This window comes from Cebus imitator, unplaced genomic scaffold (assembly GCF_001604975.1).
Source record: "Cebus imitator isolate Cc_AM_T3 unplaced genomic scaffold, Cebus_imitator-1.0 Scaffold148, whole genome shotgun sequence".
Taxonomy (NCBI): Eukaryota; Metazoa; Chordata; class Mammalia; order Primates; family Cebidae; genus Cebus; species Cebus imitator.
In genome coordinates, this window is record NW_016107463.1 from 910,905 (window position 1) to 932,355 (window position 21,451).

The window sequence follows — 21,451 nt, forward strand, 5'->3', positions numbered from 1 at the left end:
AAAAAAAAAAAAAAAAAAAAAAAAAATTCTTGCAGTTCCTTCATTCACCCAGCAAACACTTACTGGGCTTCTACCCAGGTCAAGGTCTGTGGGAGGCTCTCGAATCAACAAATTATACATTGGTGATTCTAGAACTGTATGTTAAGTCCTTGATAAAGGTAAATCCTGCTGATGTGGGAGCATGGAAGAGCGGTCCACAGCTTAGCCTGGAGAGTCAGGGGAGGGATCCCAGAGACACATGCCCTTGGAAAGTTGGTTGCCATCTAAATTCTTTTTTTTTTTTCTTTAGACAGAGTCTTGCTCTGTCACCTAGGCTGGAGTACAATGGAGTGATCTTGGCTCACTGCAAACTCCATCCCCCAGGTTCAAGGGATTCTCCTGCCTCAGCCTCCTGAGTAGTTGGAACTACAGATGGATGCCACAACACTGGGCTATTTTTTTTGAGTGTTTTGGTAGAGACAGTGTTTCACCATATTGGCCAGGCTGGTCTCGAACGCCTGAACTCAGGTGATCCACTCATCTCGGTTTCCCAAAGTGCTGGGATTACAGGCATGAGCCATCATGCCCAGCCTGCCGTCTGACTTCAAGTGAGGTATTAGGAGGACCCTGACCTTGGGCTGAGCCATCTGTCTGTCTGGACTTGTCCTGGAGTTTGCTCTCCAATGCTTCATCTCTGCTAATTTTTATGGCCTCTTCACAGAGCAGGACTTTCTGTGTTTATCCAGGGACTACAGAAAACACAGTGAGAACATCAGGGCTAGAAAGATCTATCATGGGAAGGATGGAAGCCCAATTTGTTGAGCTTGTGTACATGTTAGCAGGCTATATGAGAAAGGCCCAAAACCTTAGAGTCAGGTAGATTTGGTTTAAGTCCTGGTTTTGCCACTTACCAGCTATGTGATTTTGTGGTGATTACACTCTTTCAGTATGTTTCCTTGACTATAAAATGGGATAATAGTGTTTATTCCTAATATTACTGTCTGTCTGGTTTGTTTTTATTTTTATTTTTATTTTTCATGACAGAATCTTACTCTGTCGCTCCGGCTGGAGTACAGTGACCCAATCTTGGCTTACTATAGCCTTGACCTCCCAGGCTCAAGCAATCCTCCTACCTCAGTTTCCCAAGTAGCTGGGACTACAGGCACACACCACCTTTTTTTCTTTATTTTTTTTGAGACGGAGTCATGCTCTGTCGCCCAGGCTGGAGTGCAATGGTGTGATCTTGGCTCACTGCAACCTCTGCCTCTCAGGTTCAAACAATTCTCCTGCCTCAGCCTCCTAAGTAACTGGAATTACAGGTGCACACCACCACGCCCAGCTGATTTTTTTTGTATTTTAGTAGAGATGGGGTTTCATCGTGTTGCACAAGCTGGTCTTGAACTCCTGAGCTCAGGCAATCCACCTAACTCCACCTCCCAAAGTGCTAAAATTACAGGCGTGAGCCACTGCACCCAGCCAATTTTTTTTTTTTTTTTCTTTTCCTGTAGAACTGAGGTCTCACTATGTTGCCCAGGCTGGTCTCGAACGCCTGGACTCAAGTGATCCGCCTGTCTTGGCCTCCCAAAGTGCTCAAATTATAGGTGTGAGCCATTGCACCTGGGCTGTTACTATCAATACTGCATGTAATGTGTATAAAGTCTCAAAAGCAGTATTGGAAATATCATAGATACACACCAAAGAGACATTCATCTTTTTCTTTTGGTATGTAATTCTATGAAAAAAAAATGTTTGAGACGGGCTGAAGAAAAGTGGCACAATCATAGCGCACTATAACCTCAAGCTCCTGGCCTCAAGTGATCCTTTCACCTTGGCCTCTTAAAGTGCTGGGATTACAGGCCACTGTAACCTGGACAAGTTTTATGAAATTTTATCACATGCATAGAGTCAAGTAACCATCCCCACAATAACAATACAGAAGTATTCCATCACCACCAAGAAATTTCTTCCTGGGGCTGGGCATGGTGCCTCATGCTTGTAATCCCAGCACTTTGGGAGGCCGAAGCAGGTGGATCACTTGAGCTCAGGAGTTTGAGACCAGCCTGGGCAACATGGTGAAACCCCATCTCTACAAAGAACACAAAAATTAGCTGAGCCTGGTGGCATGCTCCTGCAGTCCCAGCTATGTGAGAGGACTGCTTGAGCCTGGGAGGCAGAGGTCGCAGTGAGCTGAGATTGTGCCACTGCACTCCAGCCTGGGCAACAGAGCGAGACCCCGTCTCAAAAAAAAAAGGAAATTCCTTCCTCTTACCCCTCAGTCACATCCTTCCTCCAACCATAACCCTGAAACCACAGATCTATTCTCCCATTCTAGAATTTCGTCACTTCAAGAATGTCATACAGGATCAGGTATGGTGGCTGATGTCTGTAATCCCAGCACTTTGGGAGCCCGAGGCAGGCAGATCACTTGAGGTCAAGAGTTTGAGACCAACCTGGCCAACATGGTAAAACCCTGCCTCTACTAAAAATACAAAAATTAGCCGGGCATGGTGGTACATGTCTGTAATTCCAAGTACTCAGGAGGCCAGGGCACAAGAATTGCTTGAACCACGGAGGCAGAGTTTGCAGTGAGGTGAGATCGTGCAACTGCACTCCAGCCTGGGTGACAGAGTGAAACTTCAATCTCAAAAAAAAATAAATGGAATCAGACCGTATGTGGGTTTTTTTTTTTGATAGTCTTGCTATGTCACCCAGGCTGGAGTGCAGTGGCACAATCTCGGCTCACTGCAGGCTCCGCCTCCTGCGTTCAAGTGATTCTCAGCCTCAGCCTGTAGTTGCCTCAGTCCCAGCCTGTAGCTGGGACTGCAGGTATGTGCCACCACACCCAGGTAATTTTTTGTTTTTTTAGTAGAGATGGGGTTTCACCATGTTGGCCAGGATGGTCTCAATCTCCTGACCTTGTGATCTGCCCGCCTCAGGCTTCCAAAGTGCTGGGATTACAGGTGTGAGCCACTGTGCCCTGCCAGTATGTGACCTTTTGAGATTGGCTTTTTACACTCAGCAAAAAGCCCTGAGCCCCATCCACATTGTTGCATGGATCAATAGATCATTGCCTTTTATTGCTGAGTTACTTCATTGAATGGATATACCATAATGTGTTTATCTGTTCACTTGTTGTGGGACATTTGGCCTGTTTCCAATTTTTGACTTGTGATGGTTAATTTTATGTGTCAACTTGACTGGGCTATGGGGTGCCCTGATAGTTGATTCTGTGAGGGTGATTCTGGGTGAGTTTAACATCCAAGTCAATAGAATGAATAAAGCTGACTGCCCTCCCTTAGGTGGGTGGGCCTCATCCAATCAGTTGAAGGCCTGAATAGAACAAAAAGACTTTTTCCCTGAATAACAGAGAATCCCTCCTGCCTGACTACCTTTGAGCTGAGACATCAGTTTTTTTCCTGCCTTTGGACTAGAACCAAAACACCTGCTCTTCCTGGGTATCCAGCCTGCTGGCCTTTGCACTAGAATGACAGCATCCATCTCCTTGGTCTTCAACTTGCTGACTGCACATCTTAGGATTTATCAACCTCTATAATCACGTGAGTCAACTCTTTATAATAAATGTATATATTATAAATATATGTGATTTATTATATACATATTATCTCTATAGATCAATATATATAATTTCCTATGCACATATATATATATTTTTTTTTGAGAGAGGGTCTTGCTCTGTCACCCAGGCTTGAGTACAATGGTGTGATTATGGGTCACTGCAGCCTCAACCTCCTAGGCTCAAGCAGTGCTCCCACCTCAGTTTTCTGAGCAGCTGGGACCACAGGTGCGCACCACCACACCTGGATACTATTTTTTTTTTTTTTTTTTTTTTTGAGATAGGGTCTCACTTTGTCACCCAGGCTGGAGTGCAGTGGTGTGATCTTGGCTCAGTGCAACCTCCACCTGCTGGGTTCAAGCAATTCTCCAGCATTAGCCTCCTGAGTAGCTGGGACCACAGGCATGTGCCACCATGCCTGGCTAATTTTTGCATTTTTTGTAGAGACAGAGTTTCACCTTGTTGCCCAGGCTGGTCTTGATCTTCTGAGCTCAAGGAGATCTGCTGCCTCAGCCTTCCAAAGTGCTAGGATTACAGGCATGAGCCACTGTGCCTGGCTCACACCTGCCTAATAAAAAAATTTTTTTTTGTAGAGACAGGGCCTCACTATGCTTCTCAGGTGGTCTCAAACTCCTGGACTCAAATGATCCTCCTGGCTTGGCTTCCCAAAGTGTTCGGTTTACAGGCATGAGCCACCATGTCTGGCCATGATTTATTATGTATATATAGATCCTATTTTTTCTATTTCATTGGAGAACCCTGAGAGAGAGATATATATGTGTGTGTATAGATATATAGCTTCTTATATATATGATTTATACATATGATTTATTATACATATATATATATCTTTTATTGGCCCTATTTCTTTGGAGGATCCTGATTGATACATGACTATTACAAATAAAGCTGTTATAATAATTTATGTACAATATTTTATATGAATATAAATTGTTTTTCTCTGGGATAAATACCCAGGAGGGTGATTGCTGGTCTTATGGTAAGTGTATGTTTAAATTTACAAAAAACTGCCAAGCTGTTTTCTAGCATGGCAGTACCATTTTACATCCACTCATGTTAATTATTTTGTTATATGAGTTAAATTTGTGAAATTCAGCATGGGCTGACATTTGAAGGCTGGTCAGACTTGAATTATAATCACCACCATGACACACATCCTTGTTTTAGCTTTCACATATATAAACCAAGCCCAGAGGTCTGAAGGTTTAGAGATTTGAAATAACAAACCTGGCCGCCTGAGATTTTCTTGGCTGGCACCAGGTCTTGCCAGGCCTTTGAATCAGCTGGGTGCAGGGAAGGGTCACCAGGAAACTCAGGCTGCCTGGACCAACAGGAAGCGTGGGACGAAGCTTACTCCGGGTCTGGCTCGTGGTCAGCCTGGCTGGGGCCTGAGGCTTCCAGGCTGGCTCAGTGTGCACAGTCAGGAAACAGCCTGGGCTCTTGAAATCACCCCACCCCTGAAAAATGAATTCACAAACAGAGACGCTCCAGGCTCCTTTCTTTCAGAAATATCTTTTAGCCAGGAATAAGATCAATATACAGAGCTCCTATGACTCTGTTCCTCAGGCTCTGCATACCTCTGTGTCAGTGGCAAGTGGCTTTGGGACTTCTTTTCCAGAAGAAGACTGCTATGGAGTTTTATTTTCTTTTAATTTTTAATTAACTTTTTGTTGTTGTTTCAGAGATGAGGGAGTCTCACTATGTTGTCAAGGCTGGTCTTGAACTCCTGGCCTCAAGCAATCCTCCCGCCTCAGCCTCTCAGGCAGCTGGGATCACAAGCATGAATCACAGTGCCCAGCTCTAGAGTTGTTTACCGATGCTTAATATTATGACTTTCTCCTTTCCGCCCTCCCTGCACCCCTCACTCCAAGTTAACATGTACAAATATATATATATATAAATATCTTTATATTATATTTATATATTATATATATCTTTATACATTATGTGTATTTTTATATTTTATATATATATATATATATTTTTTTTTTTTTTAGACAGAGTCTCACTCTGTTGCCAGGCTGGAATGCAGTGGCGAGATCTTGGCTCACTGCAACCTCTGCCTCCCGGTTCAAGTGATTCCCCTGCCTCAGCCTCCTGAGTAGCTGGGACTACAGGATTACCTCGTGATCCTCCTACCTTGGCCTCCCAGAGTGCTGGGATTACAAGCATGAGCCACTGTGCCCGGCCACATTTATATATATATATATATTTTATAGAGATGAGGTCTTACTATGTTGCCCAGGTTGGTCTTGAACTCCTGGCCTCAAGTGATCCTCCCACCTTGGCCTCCCAAAATGCTAGGATAACAGGTGCAAGCCACCACACCTGGCCTATGTTTTTAATCTTGTCTATGTAACCATATTACCTAACACTGTAAGTTTTTTGAACATATTGCATTTGGGTGCTGTTTTGATAAATAGATTCAATTTGACATCACAATGATTTGGACCTTTCTAGTTTTACATTATCTCACCTGAGGCAGGTGAACTGCTAACTCCATTTTATCCAGAATTTCCCAGAGCTAGAACCTACAGATTCATAGCTTTTTTTTTTTTTTTTTTGAGAGAGAGTCTCACTCTATCACCCAGGCTGGAGCAGAGTAGTGCAATCTCAGCTCACTGCAACCTCCACCTCCCAGGTTCAAGTGATTCTTCTGCCTCAGCCTCCTAAGTAGCTGGAATTACAGGCACAAACCACTATGCCCAGTAATTTTTGTATTTTTAGTAGAGACAGGGTTTCAGCATGTCAGTCAGGCTGGTCTCAAACTCCTGACCTCATTATCCACCCACCTCAGCCTCCCAAAGTGCTGGGATTACAGGCGTGAGCCACTACGCCTGGCCTAAGCACTTAATTCTTAAAAATCAAAAAATACTGTGGAATTAAGAAATGTCCCTATTTTGTCATATAACAATATGGAGTTAAGAATTCCTATTCCTAACTCCACAGTATTTTTAGATTTTTAAAAATTAAGAAATATTCCAATTTCTTAATTCCACACTATCCTTAAAACAACATAGAAAGTTTAAAAATAAAGGGATAGACAAAGAAATATATTAAGCAAATGCATATTAGCACAAATCAGGAATAACATCAATATCAGAAAACATAAATTTTAGACTCATTAAATGGGAAAGAAATGTTACATCATATTGATAAGATTTAGATTAGTAATGAAAAATGTTCGTAAAATTTATGCACAAAATAACTTTTAAATGTTTAATTCAAAACAAAATATAACTAAAAAAATATTTTAAAAATACAGAGGCACTATTATTGTTTAACATTGTGTGGAAGTCCTGCCTAGCAATGAAACAAACATTGGAGAGAAAGACACAAAATTATTATTTGCAGAGAATATCATTACATACCTAGAGAAAAATAAATGAGTAAATTAAGAGGAAAACCAAGAGAGAATGTTCAGAAATCTGGCTAGCTACAAAATGAATATTTTAAAAGCATTTGCCTGTATTGTGGTAATGACAAGTCAAAGGCTGGGCACAGTGGCTCATGCCTGTAATCCCAGCACTTTGGCAGGCCAAGGTAGGTGGATCATCTGAGATCAAGAGTTCGAGACCAGCCTGGCCAACATGGCGAAACCCCATCTCTACTAAAAATACAAAAAAATTAGCCAGGCATAGTGGCAGGCACCTGTAATCCCAGCTACTCAGGAAGCTGAGGCAGGAAAATAACTTGAACCTGGGAGGCAGAGATTGTGGTGAGCTGAGATCGCGCCATTGCACTCCAGCCTGGGCAACAAGAGTGAGGCTGTCTGTCAAAAAAAAAAAAAATGTCTAAAAACATAATGAAAAATTTATCATCCATTATGAAAAAACAAAAGCCTGAAATATCTAGAAATAGCCTTATTAAAATATGAGAGAGATGTATATAGAGAGAACTATGAAATAATGATGAATTACTATAAATAACTTGAATAAATGGTCAGAAATACAATGTTCATAGAGGGCAAGACTACATACACAAAAAAGAAAACAATTATTTACTCTATTTTAGAGATGGGGTCTTGTTATGTTGCTGAGGCTGGAATGCAGTGGCTATTCACATCACAATCATAGCTCGTTACAACCTAGAACTTCTGGTGTCAAGCAAACCTCTTGAGTAGTTGGGACCACAGGCACACCCCACGATGCCAAGCTTCTAATCTGTTTCTACGTCTAATGCAATACCAGTCAAATTCTTATGGGTAAGGCTTTATGTGGTAATGTGGCAAATTCCTAAAACTCTTCTGAGAAGATTTAAATCATTGGAGCTCTGTCCTCGGGGAGTAAAACAGTTTAAAGCTGGCATTTTTAAAAAGTAATGAGATGTGAGAATAGAAAACTCAATAAACAAATTAAATAACTCAGAATATACCATGAGTATATATGAAGAATCTAAAATACAGTAAAAATAAACTGTCATCACAAAACAGTTAAATGGGGAATTATTTAGTGACTAGGTTTGGATTTCTTTATCGGTTAACTACTTGGAAGAGAAATAAAATCAAAGTATAGCTTTCCCTTACATCATACATCCAAAAGAACTTCATCTAGATTACAGAGTAAAATAATTAAAAATAATAACCACAAATTATAAAAATTGAAAAAAATTATAAGAATTATAATTTTTATTTTGTTTAGACTTCAATATATTTTCAAATTTTTTACAGTAAGTACATGTTACTTTTAAAACAAAACACAATAAGCATATCAAAATTCCTATTTACTGAAAATTTAAATACAATCGAATATCAAATACCTATATGAAAGATGAGTCCATAAACTTCACAGAAATAAGGAGATTTCCAAGTTAACAGTATGGATTAAACATTTAATTTTACTTCCCATAGAACTGCATTAAAACTATGGTTTAAAAAATGATTTTTAAAAAATCAATCCAAGAAATAGCAACACAATTTTACAAGTAGAAAGCAGAGCATAAGTGATCACTGGCTTAGGGAGACAAATCCTAAACTGGCAGAGAGGAAGCTGAGAACCAATCCATTTCGTGCCACTAGTATTCCAAAAGCTAAGGGCCTAGCAACATCAGGTCCTGCGTAGCAGGAGCTGGGAATACATGGGGAAGAGGGAGATTTAGAGAGCCAGCGTGAAAGTTGTTTGAGCAACAACTCAATCCCCAACTTTTTTCCCAGCATCCCAATCCTAGGCAAATGCTCCTCTCAATGCTACCAGAAAATTTAGAGTTTATCTCTAAATAAACAGAGAGTCTTTGGATTGAGGTCTACCAGCATGGATGAGGGTATGGGACCACCAAAAACAGAAGGATCAAGTGGTCATGTAGATTCTGCATGTCAAGGATGATCTCACCCTCAGGCCCCTTTACTCTTCAGTTTCCAGAACTCTAACAAGACCTTTTCTTTCTGGCAAAAGGGTGAAGAATCTGATCATCTCTGAAAGAAAAGCCTAAATATACTGAGAGGGGACTCCCCACAAATTTCCCCCTCATATTACCCTAGAGTGAAACTCAGATTTCCCAAATGTCCCCACATACTGAGCTTCCAATCAGCTTTTATTTTAATCTTGAGCAGGCCTCTGAGAAAATCGAACATGAAGATAAATACTAAAATAAAAACACAGGAAAGGGGGCCAGGCACGGTGGCTCATACCTCTAATCCCAGCACTTGGGGAGGTGGAGGCGGGTGGATCACCTGAGGTCAGGAGTTCAAGACCAGCCTGGCCAACATGGTGAGACCCCCCCACCCCCGCAACCCATCTCCACTAAAAATACAAAAACTAGACAGGCACGGTGGTGTGCACCTGTAGTCCCAGCTACTCAGGAGGCCGAGGCAGGAGAATTGCTTGAATCTGGGAGGCAGAGGTTGTAGTGAGCTGAGATTGTGCCACAGCGCTCCAGCCTGGGCAACAAAGTGAGACACCATCTCAAAAAAGAAAGGGAAGGGAAGGGAAAGGGGAGGGGAGGGAGGGAATAGGAGGGAAGAAAAGGGGGCATTAGGAGGAAATAAAAAAAAAAGTGATTGATCCATTTTGCATTTGATCCATGGCTCTGAGGATGACAGTTGTGACATCTGAGAAAAAAGTAAACTGCATTTGGTCATTTGGGTTTGCTTTGAACAACCAAGGAAAGCTGTTTAGTTGGTCCAGGCAACTGCACTCTGCCTCTTTGCATGCCCTCCATCACCACTGATGTTCCTAGATACCTGGATTTGATTTCACTCCTCGTTGCCTGAGTCCACCTGTAAGCCTCTCTCATCACTTCCTATCTCCTCATAGAACCCCCTACCAAGACACAAGAAAGTAAGATGCCTGAGGCTTGGATCCCAAGGATGGCTGCTCTGCATTAATGTTTGAGGAAGAGTTTTGCTGTTATTGTTGCAGAATGCAAAGCCTGAGGCTTGAAGTGTGAGAGTAGAAAAGAACAAAAACAAGCACAGGAATTTCTCAGAAAATCTGTCATTCCTGTAGAATTTTTCTTCTACACAGTCCCCTTGAATTCCTTAGTGATTAAGCCTTGGAACTTGAAGGGGATGCCATATGCACCCTTTCAACCTCAATCTATTTAGCTCTGAGTAACTTGGCTGGGAACTCTACATTGTAGACTCTGAATAAGAAAATAAAAAGAAATATTTATTGAGCTATTTCTCTATGGAAAGTATAACTGCCCCACGGTTCACCTTGTCCACTGCTTAGACAGAGCCTATTTATCCAGACAGGGGAATTGCCGTGGAGAAAGAGTAATTCACATAGAGCCAGCTGTGTGAGGGACCAGAGTTTTATTATTACTCAAATCAGTCTCCCTGAGCATGCTGGGAATCTGAGCTTTTAAAGATAATTTGGCAGGTAGGGGCTTGGGAAGTGGGGAGTGCTGATTGGCCAGGTTAGAGATGAAATAATAGGGAATCGAAGTGAACCTAGTCAAGCTGGAAGAAAACTATAAAATCTAGCAAATACTTTAAACACAAAGTTTCATCTTCATAAAAAAAAACGATCTCATACACACAAAGCAATGCGAAAATATATGCTTTCATCTTTTTTATGTTGTCAATATTAGAACCTTAGGATTAAAGACCTGGAGCCACATATACTGTGTTCTGTATCACTGTAAAGCACCATTCATGCTGAAGGACTCAACAAGTCTACTTTGAGACATAAAATATCCAAATGGATTATTAACTGAGATCATGACTGTCCCGTGTCCATCATTTCCTGAGCCTTGAGATGTCTCAAGTGACAAATAAATCCAACAGGATCAAAAGCAAGTTATGGTGGCAGGGCAGAGGTGGGGACACAGGAGGAAATTGGGTTCAGAAGCTTTTAAATATCAAAATATTATGAATTGAAATGCTGAAATAGTAATAGTAATTTTTCACCTCTCAAATTGGGAAAGATTTTTTTTTTTTTTTGAGATGGAGTCTCCCTCATAATCTCAGCTCACTGCAACCTCCGCCTCTTGAGTTCAAGCGATTCTCCTGCCTCAGCCTCCTGAGTAGCTGCGATTACAGGCACGTGCCACCACACCCAGCTAATTTTTGTATTTTTAGTAGAGGTGGGGTTCACCACGTTGGCCTCAACTCCCGACTTCAACTGATCTGCCCACCTAGGCCTCCTAAAGTGCTGGGATTACAGGCGTGAGCCACCCCACCTGGCCAAATTGGGAAGAATTTTAAAATATTATTACACTCACTCTAATCAAACTTTCACCCTGTCATTACCTCAAAACAGCTCCTACCATCATCACCAATGACTATCACATTGCCAAATTCCTTGGTTATTTCTCAGTCCTCACCTGACTCTTCTCTCAGCAACGTTTGAAACCCACGAGCTCACGTTCCTTCTTTCTCTTTTTTTCCCCAGCTTTTATTCTATGGCTGACCTTTCTGCCAACAAGTTTCCCTTGTGTTTAAAAGCACTATGCAGCATAAAAGACAAATGGAAAGATAAAATACAGAAGTCCCACACTTATAAGCCCCTCAATATGCCCGGCATCTTCCTTAAGTTATCATATTTAACCCTCATGGCCTCCCTCCCTCTGTCTTCAACATCAGGAAATGCACACCATGTTCTCACTTATTTGTGGAACCCAAAAGGCCAAACAATGGAACTCACGGATATAAAGAGTTGGATGGTTGCCAGAGGCTGGGAAGGGAAATAGCGTGGGATGTGGAGTGGGGGGGGCGGGAAGCAGGGTGGTGGGGATGCTTAACGGGTAAAAGAAAACCCAAAAAGAACAAATAAGACCTACTATTTATAGCATAACAGGATGGCAATTGACAGTAATAACTCAATTGTACATTTTCAAATAACTAAAAGAGTATAATTCGAACTTTATAGCACAAAGGATAAATGTTTAAAGGGATGAATACCCCCATTCTCCATGACGTGATTATTACACATTGCATGCCTCTATCAAAATATCTCACATACCCCAGAAATATATGCACCTATATGTATCCATAAAAGTTCAAAATAAATTTTTTTTTAATTTTTTAATAAATTTTGAAAGCAAAAAATGAAAAAAAACAATGCATACCTTTCATGGATTCCTGAGTTATGGACTGCACCAGCCTTCCTCTCGGCCTTTCTCGTCAGGCTGCATTGTTGGAAGACCACGTCTGCAGACTTCTTCCAGGCTACCAGCAAGAGAGTCTGAGCTAATTTTCTGGAGGGAAAGCAAAGGCTCCACCTTGAAGAAATCACGAGACCTAGGGAAGTTCTTGCTTCCCGCATTTCCACAGCTGCTTTACCTCCAAGTAAAGTGGCACAGACCCTTACCTGTTAACCCAGTGCACCTGGCTAGATTTCACGGTGGGAGGATGACCTTTTTCCCTAACAATGTTTTTGGCTCTGAAAGATTCTCAAAGTGCCCACCAAGAAGCCCTGTCTTACAGACCCACTGCAGGTCTGCCCTGGATAAAACTGTGAATGAGATGAAATCGGGCTTCTTGTGGCCCACTCAATGATCCCTTTCCCCAGCGTTTTGTCAACTGGCTGTCAAATGCAGTTCACCTTGCTAACTGTGGCCATATTTACAAAGGGAAAATCCATCAAGACATGAGGGATCTGTGGAAGTCGGGTACAGTGGCTTATGCTTGTCATCCCAGCACTTTGGGAGGCCAAGGCAGGAGGATTGCTTGAGGCCAGGAGTTTGAGACCAGCCTGGGCAACATAGGGAGACCCCATCTCTACAACAAATAAAAAATTAGCTGGGTGTAATGGTGCACAACTTTAGTCTCAGCTACTCTGGAGACTGAGGCAGGAGTAGAGCTTGAGCCCAGGAGTTTGAGGCTACAGGGAGTTATGATCACACACTGCACTCCAGCCTCGGTGACAGAGAGGCCCTGTCTCGTAAAAAAATAAAAGGGGTCTGTGGGCCACACTGGAAGAGGAGAACTTGAGATGAAGATGTATAAACTTCAAAGTTTGAAACTTTCAGGATAGATTCAATGATTTAGGGTGCATTGGAAAGAATATTTAAAATTCAAACTGGTTTACACAATTGTGAGACAAATGGAGGCTCTTCCTTCATTCCAAAAGCATCCCCTTATTTACTTCTGCTCATCAAATCTAGCTTTCTATTCTCTCTGTATCTTTTCCTCAGCTGCCTTGCAGGAGGGTTTCTGATGATACTATGACGTGAGTGGTGGACACTAAATGTGTCATTACTGCTCACACGTTTTCATTTCCAGAGTGACACGAAGGAATTACTAAGAAGTACTAGAATTACTAGAATTACACCCATGGTGGGACATGCACCAGCAGCAGGTGAGTTAGAAAAGCAAAGAAGCCTTTTCTAAATCACCAAAAACTCGAGGCAGCAGAGCGTATGGTGAGGACATAAACTCACTTCTGAGTTTTTCAGAGATGTTCAAAATCTGGTGTCAGCTTTAGTATTTTTGTGACTTAGGCAAATTATATGATGTCTCTACACCTCTATTTTATATCATAAAAATGAAGATAGCAGCAGGAAAAAACTACGTTTATTTTGAGAATTAATTGAGATAACATGATAGTGCCAGTGTGTACAAAATGCCCAATAAATGTGGCTTGTTATTGTGTTTATGGATTGTATTTGCTAAGTAACTGATTACACTATGCATAAAGTGACCAGTGAGGAAGTGTGAGTTGCCACTACTGTAGTGGTAAAGTAGGAACAGGAAGAAGGTGACCAAACTGAGCAAGAGCTGAGATAACGTCTGCTGCCTCAAGTTTGAACTTGCCGCTGGGGTAGATTTTCCCTTCTGCTGCAAAGTCCCCTCTGCCCTACTGCGTGGATTTGCATCCCATTTGGAGGTCAGCCTGCACCATAGTGGCTGCCTTCTATTTGGCCCTAATCAAATATCCGTGCAAGGAACCAAAAAATTCCATGTAATAATGTTTTTTGCTGATCTGATGAGTTTTCACATTCCTTCAAGTATTCATTGGGTGCTTAATCTGTGCATGTTTTATATTAGGTGCTTATGGCAGTAAAAAGAAACAAGGCCACCTCTCTAGAGTAGATAATGCCTACCATTCCTTCCCCTCCTCTTCTTCCCCTTCCTCTTCCTTCTCTCCTCCTCCTTCTTTTTCTCCCCCTTCTCATTCCGGCTTGCTCGTTTGAGATAAAAGTCCATCAAAAAAGACAAAAGATACAACTTTTCCAGAAGTAGGGGTGCATAAATAGATCCATTCTACAGTTTTCCAAAGCCTTGGGCACTCTTTTGAAGGCCCATGCGCATTCGACCCAATCATAAATATGCACTCACGTCCAATGATAAGCATTACTCATAAATGAATATTTGAATTGAATAAATTGCAGTTGACTAATAGGATATTTGATTCTGTAAAAGCATATAGTTTAACTTCATTTTGATAACTGTTGGCTTCCTTTGGCTTTTTGAATCCAATTAGTTTCTTTTTCCACTTCTCAAACATGTTTTAGGATCTGAAAAGCTTATAAACCCTGAACACTGTGCCCTAGGGCTTTAAGGACAAAACAGTTCTGGCTAAATTTGGGTTTAAATGCTAGCTCTATCTGTTATTTAACCCTGTGAGTTTGAATACATTGCTTAAGCTCTCTCAGCCTCAATCACCCAGTCAATCAAATGAACCCATTCAGACACACTTAGCAAGTGCCAAGCCTACTGCTTTTGAAACCACCTTTGCAAAAGTTATAACTGGAGAAATTATGACAGTGAGAGAGATCGGACCTACCCAACTCTGTCTTGCTTCTAATCTTTAAGCTGTCCTTGTTCATTCCTGGGCGTAGGCTGGACTAACCTTAGGAAGGAATTTAGTTTATTGTTTGACTCTGAAACAAAACTGATAATAGTCCTTTTCTGAAAAAGACCCCCTTGTTGCCTTGGGACCAGCCTTCCTTTCTAGGACTAACAAATTGCTACCAAATTAGAAATTATGATTTAAGGGTCATGCAGCCTCTGGCTGTAAGAGTCTGAACCTCCCCAAATTGCTCCTGGGGATACCATCACTATTGTAAAACCTAAGATCAGTGCTTGAGATATTTTGCAGACCCTCACTGGATGGATCAGCTGACACCACCCAGACCAGTAATCTGGTTCAAATAGTTCTGTGTTCCCACCAGGAACAGAGAACAGCAAGAAAACCTCACTTCGATTCCCTATTATTTCATCTCTAACCTGGCCAATCAGCACTCCCCACTTCCCAAGCCCCTACCTGCCAAATTATCTTTAAAAGCTCAGATTCCCAGCATGCTCAGGGAGACTGATTTGAGTAATAATAAAACTCTGGTCCCTCACACAGCTGGCTCTACATGAATTACTCTTTCTCCACGGCAATTCCCCTGTCTGGATAAATAGGCTCTGTCTAAGCAGTGGACAAGGTGAACCGTGGGGCAGTTATACTTTCCATAGAGAAATAGCTCAATAAATATTTCTTTTTATTTTCTTATTCAGAGTCTACAATGTAGAGTTCCCAGCCAAGTTACTCAGAGCTAAATAGATTGAGGTTGAAAGGGTGCATATGGCATCCCCTTCAAGTTCCAAGGCTTAATCACTAAGGAATTCAAGGGGACTGTGTAGAAGAAAAATTCTACAGGAATGACAGATTTTCTGAGAAATTCCTGTGCTTGTTTTTGTTCTTTTCTACTCTCACACTTCAAGCCTCAGGCTTTGCATTCTGCAACAATAACAGCAAAACTCTTCCTCAAACATTAATGCAGAGCAGCCATCCTTGGGATCCAAGCCTCAGGCATCTTACTTTCTTGTGTCTTGGTAGGGGGTTCTATGAGGAGATAGGAAGTGATGAGAGAGGCTTACAGGTGGACTCAGGCAACGAGGAGTGAAATCAAATCCAGGTATCTAGGAACATCAGTGGTGATGGAGGGCATGCAAAGAGGCAGAGTGCAGTTGCCTGGACCAACTAAACAGCTTTCCTTGGTTGTTCAAAGCAAACCCAAATGACCAAATGCAGTTTACTTTTTTCTCAGATGTCACAACTGTCATCCTCAGAGACATGGATCAAATGCAAAATGGGTCAATCACTTTTTTTTTTTAATTATGTTGAACACTTATGTTGAGTAGACAACTATAGTAGGGGCTCTGGATGAATGATGTGGTTCCTGTCCTCAGAGAGACTACAGAGGGGAAAGCAGGAGCAGGGATGTAAGATACATGCAAAGAAAGGATGTGGTTTCACAGCAGGTATACATGGGCTAAATTAGTGAGACAGATTGTGTCAAGGATGTTCAGAAGAAAGGCATTTCACTGTTGGATGGCAGGGTCGGAAAGAGCTCCACCCAGAAAAGGGAATTGGAGCTGTGCCTGGGAAACATTTCAGAGTAGCTGAGAAGTCAGAAAAGGAACTGAAGGCTTAGGAAAAACAGAGAAAGAGAGAGTAGATAGGGACATGACGTGTGCTTTTTCTGCTTCTTTACGTAGGCACATTTAAAATCCAGGTTCAGAAGCTCAGAGCCTGTCACAAAAAGACCAAGTCAGAGTATTAAGCACCCATAGAGATGCCTAGAAACTTCAAGGGTGGCCGTTTATCCTCAAATGTCCCCATGTCCTCAGACACCAGCTCTCACCAGGTGAGGGCAAAGCTGACAAGGCTGGTTCTCATGAAGCTCATTCTTGGTGATTGAGGGAAATTAATATATGCCTGTGGTTAAAAGCAGATCAAAGGTGACCTATACTTCACATGCCTCATGCCGGAACACCAAGGAAGGTTACCCTCATGAGTTCCTGAAAGGAGTAACCAATGCACAGTGGCACAGTGGTTTGCACGCACCTGGATGTGTGTCAAATATGGATAATGGTGATGATGATGGTGATGATGGTAATGAAGATGCAGTCATAAACATTTACTGAAGACACCTGTGTCTTTGGTCCTGTGTTAATTATTGGGAAGACAAAGGTAGGAAGACTGACTCATTCACTTTTGCCTGCCCAGTGCCTTCCTAGAGGAGTAGGGCCTTTGCTGACTTTCCTGGATAATTATGGAATCAACATCTTGGAAGACTTTGAATGGTCTTCCAGTCCATTTCTTTAACAAAAGATACAAGATAAGAGAAAGTGATATTATGCATATGCAAAAATATTATCAAGCCTACTTTTTAAGCACTTTAAATATAGAAATATTACAATCCAGTGTGATTCATTACCCTCACACAAAAAAAATCAAAATGTCCTTCTTAATATGCAACTGAAATATTTCTGTCTTAAATATGGATCATGTAGCTTTATATAAAAAGAATTTATAACTATTAGTTTGGGGGATATGCAATGGGATATCAAAGAAACCATAATAACCTTAATTTTTAACCAAGAAAAAAATGAACACACCTCATTAATTCAGGAATAAAGTAGCATTGGCCATAATGGCATTATACAAAATATAATTCTATGTTAAATTGTATTCAGTGAATTTCATATTGCAAAGTAGCACTACCATTTTGGAAAAATCTGCGGTAACAACTACATAGACACCTTTGTAGGGAAGAATCCTGAAGCAAGAAACCTGTGTAGGGATGAGGGGAGGGGAGCCCACAAACAAATGGAAAAGTCATCTTTAGCTGACTAAAGTCACGTCATCCAGAATTAGAGGAGAGTAAACAGGTCCAGAAATGTGGTTAGATGTATAGCACTTTCAGACGTTCTCTTCTGGGTTGCTTTTATTTTCTGCATAAAATAAGAAGCAAAGCCATCTACTGAATGTAAAGATGGTGGAGGTTTGAGGGGTATATTAATATTGGAGATTTGAGGAGTATATTATTCAAGTATATCTAGAAATAAGAGACAATAAATTGATAACTAGCATAAAGAGATAAGAGAAGATATAAAATAGTCATGTAGGAGAGTAGGAGAGCAAAGGGATGTTTGGGTGACATTACGGATCCAGTTGTGGTTAGTGGTCATACATTTAAAGTGAGACCAGTCAGCATGGTTGTATGTTTTTCTCCAGTTATATTCAGCAGTGCAGCTTTAAGCACTGAATAAGTGAAGACTGGAATTCAACTGGAGTTGGGATTTTGCCGGTTGACTATGACCAAGTGAAAGCAGTAAAGGACTGAAAGCATATGCAAAAAGAGTGATTGAAAGAGGTAAAGGGCTGAAAACATGTCCAAAAAGAGTATTTGTAATGATTGGCCCTGGGACGTATGCCAGGTAAGAAGGGAAATAAGAACTTGAGGACAAAGGACGTAAATTGATAAGACCTTAGCAGGTAAGGCTTTAAAGATTGTAGGAGTTGAGGTACTTGACTCATATCTAGTCACCACTAACTGTTTATTTTTCCACTCTATTTGCAGCTCATTGAGGATTAATTAGTATAATCTTCTCTAATCAATGTGTCTGACTCCAAACCAGGCAGGAGAATGCTGAATTTTATAACATGCTGAATAACCAGTGTGGGGTGTGGGGTAAGGTGGGAATAAGGAAAGATCAGTTAAGGTTAGTGAGGAAGCAGTCAGGAGGAAGTATCCACAATAGAATAAAACACTTAACTAGAGGCTGATATTCCCCCTTTAATACTACCCTGCATAGAATAGGTAGTTGCTGAACAAGTTTGAAGAATGAACTTGGATGCATGAATCCAATTGAAAAGATAGGATTTTCCTAAAGGAGACAGTAACAAGTATGGTAGTGTCAGTGAAAATGGCTAGACGAGATGGATTTGAGAAACATTAAGGATAAAATCAAACATTAAGGACTTGATGGAGTGATTGAGAAGAAGGAAGCAGGAGTGGAAAGAGGCAAGGATGGCACCTAGATTCTGACTTGGCTAATGGGGGTGGATGGCAATGTCTTTCAACAAGATAAGGAGAGGAAGAAAGAAGAATGATAGGTTTGGGGCCAATGAGAGTAGTGAATTCGCTTTGAGCATGTGGTGAGATATCTGTGGGACACCTAAATGGAGATGTCCAGGGGAAAAATGGAGAAATAAGCCTGAAACTCAGCAGAGTTCTGAGGATCTTAGGGCAACAATGTCTCTTGGGCAAAAGCAGATGGGATCCAAAGCATGGCATGGACGTAAACCATGAGTTCCTTGGTGTCTCCTAAAGTGAAATTAGAGTGAAAGGATCTGACAGCTAAAGACTGAGCCCTGCACAACTCTTGTGTCTAAGGATCAAAAAGAAGAAAAGATCCCATGAAAGAAAGAGCAACCAAAGATGTACACAAATAAAAAATTGGAGAGAAAAGCCAACAGAATAGAGAACTTCAAGAAATAAGTGGTCATCTGAATGAAATGTCAAGAAATGTCAAGTAAGTTGTGATCTGAAAATTGTCTGTTAGCTATGGCGAAGCAAGGCATTGAGCCTCACAGGAAGAAGGTAGAAGCCTTCTCTGGAGTGGTAGAGAACAAAATCAGATTAGAATAGACTGAGGAGTTAATGGAAAAGCAGGAAGTAGAAAACACAAGAAAAGACTCTTTTTCAGATAACTTGGCTAAGAAAAGGAAGAAGACAGAGTAATGGCCATGGGAACCTATGAGTTATTCATAGTTATTTTTAACTTTGTTTTTTGAAAACTGAAAATTCTTGAGCATGTTGATCAACTGGGAGGAAATGGTCAGAGGCTGGAGATATAGGAGAAAGTCCAAGGCAGTGAGAGTCTTTGGGCAAAGGCATATGGGATCAAGAGCACAGAAAGATGTCCATCTCTTACCCTGCTGTAAGGCACAAAGGATGGTTCAGATGGAGGTATGTTTATGTCTGCCTCACTTATTGAAAACACATCTGTACTTATGCCCTCCACTTTCTCATTAACTATTTCCATACATTCTGGCTTCTACCTCTGCTCTTTTGCTGAAACTGAACTTCCCAAGTGTCTAATAACTTCCCAATTTCAAATTCAGTGACATCTTCCCAGTTCTTCTAAATCTTTGTGCAACATTTACCCAGTTGAATACTCTCTCTTCCCTAAAACTCTGTCTTTCCTTAGTTTCTGTGATACTGTGACACTCTTTCTCACCTCCCTATTAATTTCTTCTGCCTCTGCATTGGTTTCATTTCTTTGTCTTGAACCCTAAATGCAGGTGAGTTCCCAAGATCTGTGGCTTCAGCTCTTATCTTTATAAACACAGCATTCAAATTCACTTCCAGTCTCTCTTATGTGGCTTCAGCTGTCCAGGACTCTGTGGTTCAGACTTGTGACCCAAGACACTTGTTAAAAAGGGAATAGATCAATCAAAATCACTGGGCATGGTGAACAGCACCAAATCAGTAGTAGAATGGGAGTTATCAGTGATGACTGAACAAAGTTTCTGATATATGACTATGATCAAGAGACTGTGGCATGAATTCGAAAGGCAGTAAAACCCAGTGTCACCTGGAGTGGGTTCAGAACAAAGACGAATGCCAATCCACTAGGAGATAAGAAAATGGCAAATGGTGGGCTGAGCACTGAGGAAGGATAAAACTGGAACCAGATTACTCATAAGGGACACATGCACAATACTGTATGTTCTGTGAAGAGAGGCTCATAGGTACAAGATCAAGACAAGGTGACAGAAAAAGACAGGTGGAAAATCAGCTTTTCTGATAAAGGCATCATCTGAGATGGATTTGCAACTGGGATTAGCCACTTGTACCTGCAAGCCCCAAGCAGTCACACCTAAATGAAAGGACAGATCTCTTTGGTGTCATGAATGTTTAAATTTCTATATTGTAACACTCAAAAGTACATTGAGATACCTTTACACACCCACTAGATTTGCCAAAACTTGTTACACACCCACTAGATTGACCAAAATTTTAAAACTGACAATAGTAAGTTTTGGCAAGGATATGAGAGCAACTAGAAACCTCATGCATTTCTGGCAGAAATGCAAAGTGATACAGTCTGTTAAACAAAGTTTGGACTAGGCTCATAGGCCCCAGCAGACCAGTCCAAACAGGAACGGAGGTGCCACGTTATTAAGGTGAATTTTGAAATAAGCCAGTTTTCCTTTAAAAAATTAAAAAAGGGAGAGAGATCCAAGATGGCTGATCACTAGCAGCTCGGGATCGTAGCTCCCACTGAAAGCGCAGAGAACAAGAGGACGCCACACTTTCAGATCAATTTTTGCTGCTCATGCACCAGGTGATTCCCAGCGGAGGAGCCCCACGGGTTGTCAGTGCGACTCTTGTGGCCAGCGAGGCGGTTTTGCTGCTGCCTTGGTGCGGCGGTTCTTGGTGCAGAGTAAAAGCACCATCAATCTTAACGCCGCTGTTTTAGCCGGCGCAGTGGGTTGCTCAGATTTTAGCGCCGGGAATCAACAAGTTGGACGTCCATTCAGAAACCCAACTATAAAGATGGTAATTATAAAGACCACAGATGGATAAATCTATAACGAAGGGAAGAAACCAGCCTAAAAAGGCTGAGAATACCCAAAATCAGAACGCCTCTCCCTCTGCAGGGGATCACAGTTCCTCATCAGCAACAGAACAAGGCCTGATGGAGAACGA

General features: G+C 41.4%; 1 long non-coding RNA gene across 2 annotated transcripts in view; it reads left to right on the top strand.

Moving 5' to 3' along the window:
- LOC119473308 overlaps positions 1-21,451 on the top strand; it is a 40,520-nt gene that overhangs the window by 8,348 nt on the left and 10,721 nt on the right. Inside the window, exons 2-3 of one of the 2 annotated variants that reach the window (XR_005202510.1) lie at positions 3,347-3,540; positions 16,191-16,205. This is a non-coding gene — a long non-coding RNA (uncharacterized LOC119473308). Of the gene's footprint in view, positions 1-3,346; positions 3,541-16,190; positions 16,206-21,451 lie in introns of those variants that run through there. The other variant, XR_005202511.1, reaches the window with a different exon arrangement.